The sequence below is a fragment of the Mirounga leonina genome, unplaced genomic scaffold, assembly GCF_011800145.1.
Source record: "Mirounga leonina isolate KUSES-001 unplaced genomic scaffold, KU_Mleo_1.0 Mir_171, whole genome shotgun sequence".
Classification (NCBI taxonomy): Eukaryota; Metazoa; Chordata; class Mammalia; order Carnivora; family Phocidae; genus Mirounga; species Mirounga leonina.
Genome location: NW_023270436.1, coordinates 6,447,290 through 6,452,080, shown reverse-complemented (window position 1 = coordinate 6,452,080; position 4,791 = coordinate 6,447,290). Strand labels below are relative to the sequence as shown.

Sequence of the window (4,791 nt, the reverse complement as noted above, 5' to 3'; positions counted from 1 at the left end):
AAAAAAAAAAAAAAAAAAAAAAAAAAAAAAAAAAAAAAAAAGCGCGGCCTGACGGAGGCGCAGGCCCGCCGCCGAGAGGGGCCGCGCGGCCCGCGCCCCCCCCACCGAGGGGGCGGCGGCCGGCGGGGCGCGGGGCCGGGCGCGCCCGCGGACGGGCTGGACAGCTCTACGCCGCGGCGCCGCCGTGCCCCGCGCGCCCCAGCGGCCGCTGCTGCCCGTGCGCGCCGGGCCCGCCTCGCATTCCCCCACTCGGCGGCGGGCCTGCGCCTCCGTCAGGCCGCGCGGGGAGCGGCGGCGAGTCCCGGCGAGGGGCCGCCCCCGCCCGCCCCGAGGGCTGGGCTCCGCCGGAAGAAGCCCGGCGAACTTCGGGCCGACTCGCCGTCCCCCGCCGCGGCCTGGGCTCGCTGCCCCGCCGGGCCGGGGGCGGGGGGCGTTGACGGTCCTGGAGGAGCCGAGTGCACTCGCGGAAGGGGACGAGTAGGCTTGCGGGCACTGCCCCTCTTAAGTAGCTTTCTTAAAAACGAAGGTAAGCAGCAAGATGACCAATCTAGGGGAACAAACTGCATACGACTTCATGAGGCCCAAACCTGGATGCCGGCTACTTGCATCGGAGACCAGGTGTGCAGCTGACAGTTCTTTCCCCGGCCCCGAATCCATTCGCTCCGGGCTAAAGATGAAAATGCCCCTTGGCAATCAAAAGTAGCGGGAGTAGTAACAGCCGGAAGGGACGCGTGAAGCTCTAGTCCCCGACCTCGTAAAGGCACTGCAGAAGGATCAGAAAAAGCTTCATCTTGAGGTTTCCTCCCGATTGGACTCTCCAGACGTGAACAAGACGACCGAGAGGGCACTGGGTGAAACTTAAAATGGCCAAGTGTGTATTTGGATTGAGCAGGAATGGCCTTTTGTGCCAAGACCTGAAGTAATGGAATTAAATCGGGCACAGCTAAAACCTAGCTCACCTATCACCAAGTATCACTTCCTGTGGGTGAAAGGCGCACTCTCCCTGGAAGGGCAAGTGCTAAAATTAAAGCAGTCCCAGACTGTTCTGATAAAGTCAGAGAGAGGAAAACCACCAGAGGCTGCTCATCCCTGTGGTGATTGTCAGAATTGGAGAGGAAGCCAGGAAAGCCATCATTATGCAACTCTCAAATTACCTTACGCTCTTAGGACAATTGCTCTGAGACCAGTGAAGGTGTCCCAACAAATACAAAGCCCTCACCTTCCTCCCTCCACCAAGAGGTGCCTTAAGTCCCACTAAGAAAGGTTTTCGGAGCATACGGACATCTCCAGAGTCAGGCTCTTTGCCTGTCCACCAGCCCCAATTGAGGCCCTGGGTGATACCATCGTAACCTTGCCATGATTGCACTCAAAACTTGCAGGCCTTAAGCCCATCAAAAAGCAGATCTCACAATAACCCGGTAGGAATAAATACACGAATATCACAATGTAGTTCATATCCACAGATATTTATTGAGTGCCTGTATACAAGAATGAAGACATGAGGGTCCCTGCTCTGACAGAGCTTACAATTCCATGACTCCCATACTTGCCTAGAGTTAAAAACACCTGCAGCAAGCACTTGTCTTTGCCTATCAGCAGCACTGCAGGAAGCAAGTGTTTCACATTATATTTGGTCACTGTTACAGTGCAATGGTGAGTAAGACAATTATCTTTGAAGTCTGTAGTCACAGCGATGACATGGTATATCATGTCCAGCAAATGCAAATTTATGGCTTGATTCCTCCTATCTGAGAGGCATCTATTGAAATAAAACATAAATCGGAAGGAGAAAGCTTCTAAGGTCCTAAGAATACTGGTGTAGTTTAATCTATTATCAAACTGCCGCAGAACTCTTGGCAAAAAATTATCTCCTGCAGAATGTGTGCAATATAATTGGTTTAATCAGACCTGTACATCTCATGACCACACACACTCTCATGACGGGTAAACATGATTTACCTGTAGGATTCTTAAGGGGTGCTAGGTATGCACTTATTTTTTAAAGCTTCTTAAAGCCTCACAGCCCAAGTGGCACATTAAAATGTAATGAAAATTGCTTTTGAGATAAAAATTAGAATGACAAAAATGTCTAATTTTACTACATATTTAAGTGCAGAATTCAAATTTAAATAGCATTCAGCAAAGCACCTGGCTTTTCAGAGTTAAGGAGGGGAACACGGTTTGGTTGTACGTCAAACTCTAAAAACAATCCTCATCTTTATATATGGCTCTTCTGATGCCCAGTGCCGGCCTTCCTGCGGTCCTACCTTACAGGCCCCCACGGTGGAGGTCTAGTTATGGAACATTCAAAGGAGCCATTATTTTGCTTCAGTGGCCACCTTTTTTTTTTTTTTTAAGGAAAATAGCCTATATTTACATCAAATAACCCATCACCTATTTAAGATGCTTCTGAACTTCTACCCAACAGGTTACCAGTTTTAATAGTCACGTAAAAAACAAACACCTCACACCAGGAAGAGGATCATTTGAACTCCAAATCTCATTTTTCTTGCAAAAAAGTGGAGAGATCATCTTAGACCACCTAACAGAAATGACAACCAACCCAAGGTCATTCTTAAGTCAATTGCTGGGGGCACAACCTACTTTTCTATTTTAAAAGTCCTAAATCACTACTTCAAACACCTCATTAACTCAGAATGAATCTGAAATGTGTACTTTTGTTGAAAAGTTACTAAGCACCAGGTACTTTACATAATCTCCTTTAAAATGGAAGGAAGCTTCTTATCGCTTCATCTTATCTCTTGCTGCCGAGGGGGGCAGGCCTGAGCCTGGTGATGACCCAGGTCTGCCTGGCTCTCCCTCCCCGGCCCAGCAGCTCTGCCCTTAGCCACCCCTTCGGCATCGGCGGGACAACATACTGTGCCTGGGGGCTCCTGAAAGGAGAGGAAGGGGGCAGAACCAAGGGAAAAGAGAGAGCAAACTCTATTTGCATTGAAATAATCCTAAAATGGAAGGTGCACTCAGGTTTACTCCCCAGCAGCTCAGCCCCAGCCGGACACGGAATAGTTCACCTCCCAGGGACACCGGCTACTTTCTAAGCTACTTTCTAACATCGCCACCTTTGGGGTTGTTTTTAAGCTGAGCATTCTATGTTGGTAAATTAAGCACAAAAAAGGGAAAGATGGCTCAGAGGATTTTCCTTGGTTCTCCTCTTCAAAGCTATGAAGAAAAAGGTTTTTTTAATGTTTAAGTAAGTAACTGCTAATTCCAATCTATGATACGTTTCAAGAATCAAAGCGCGTGTCTTCTGAGAGGCACAGAAGAGGTTTTGATGGGGTTTCCGATCTTTCTTGGAATGAGCCAATAGAGACTACTAAGAAGATAACTCCTTCACAAGATAAAACTATCTCTTCTGAAATGGCAATTTCCTATTCTTGAGATGGACTTCGTGATAAATGGAGAGAACAATGAATATCCTAGTAATTTTCAAGTTAGATTTTAATGTCACATATAGGAACACAAAGGGAATACCGTCGGTAAAGTCAATCCCTTTACTAGGCCTTGACACAGCTGTACTGGAGCTTGATTAAAATTAACTTATTCTTTACTATAATTAGTTGACTTAAAAAAAAAAAAGGCTAGAAAAAAATACTACGAATAAAGGCACTTATTTGGTTGCTGAATAATTGTGATTAGCCCAAGGTCTTCAACTGGTGGCAGGAGTCAGGAGCAAAGGTTCAACTCATGGATAGGAACACAAGAGTCAGGTGTCAGATGGCCCCTCCCTATGGAGGACCCCTCTCCCCCAGCAAAGCTGAGAAGGGAGCACCGCTGGGCAGCACACCTGGAGCTCAGCCAGGTAAGCTTTGGTGAAGGGTACTCAAAGATAGTTTGAGATCCCTGCTCAAAGGCATACACAGACCCTAGTGGAGTGATGGTTGGCTTGGCTCATTAGAACTACAAGCTACTAAGGGTCACATAAGAAGAAAAAGTTCAAAAGAAAACCAAACTTTAAAACCTGAGCTTTATCAGTGGGAATAAATATTGAAAGTTCAGAATGCGTCTATTTATGACCGTGTACAGGAATATGGGCACTGGATTCCGACCAGCCACCGAAAAGTGGGCAGTGGAACAGCCCAGACTTGACCAGCAGTCAGACCATATACCTGCTAGTGCTGCTGATCAGAGCACAGCCTCCTGCCCACGTGCCACTGCCAAGGCCGGGAGCTGGAGCCCTCCAGCATGGCCAAAGGCCCAACGCTCCATCTACACACATTCTGTGTCCATGCACAAGCAGGCGCGGGTGCTCTAATCTAAACCTAGCATTCTGACAGCCCCTGCTATGGCAGGAGGTTTTTTTGGCAGGGGAGGAGGAGCGCAGCAGGGTTAAATACATCTGCATGGTGACTGACGGCTGAAGCCATGTACCCGGAGGAAACCACCTCACTGGGTGGTGGTCTGTCTTCCATCAAAGCTTCATCCATCAACTTATGGCCACAGCAGGGACACAGTTCCACTCGGAATGCTGAGTGCAAAGCTACAGCTCCCCAACTGCTTACCGTTTTCTGAGAAGTACTACATATACGACATTAGAGAATTACAACTCTCATTTTTCCTTCCTTACAGACAATAAAGTTCAAGGGAAACAAAAGGAGTTATTCATAGTTTCCAAAGCTTTCCAATATTCCATTATTTCCAATATTTCCATTATTACTATTCTAATATTCACTCTAAGACGTGTTCCTAACAGGAACTGCATTACCATTAAAAAAAAAAATCCCAACACAACTAAAATCCAGGGTATGCTGCATTTTTTTTTTTTGCATTCAG

The 4,791-nt window shown here is 47.3% G+C and overlaps 1 protein-coding gene across 1 annotated transcript in view; it reads right to left on the bottom strand.

The window, feature by feature from the left end:
• Positions 1–833, bottom strand: part of PITPNM2 (phosphatidylinositol transfer protein membrane associated 2) — a 134,033-nt gene extending 133,200 nt beyond the window's left edge. The window contains exon 1 of the mRNA XM_035016885.1: positions 752–833. The gene's annotated coding sequence lies outside the window, so the exon portion shown is untranslated. The remainder of the gene's footprint in view (positions 1–751) is intronic.
• Positions 834–4,791: the final 3,958 nt, after the last annotated feature.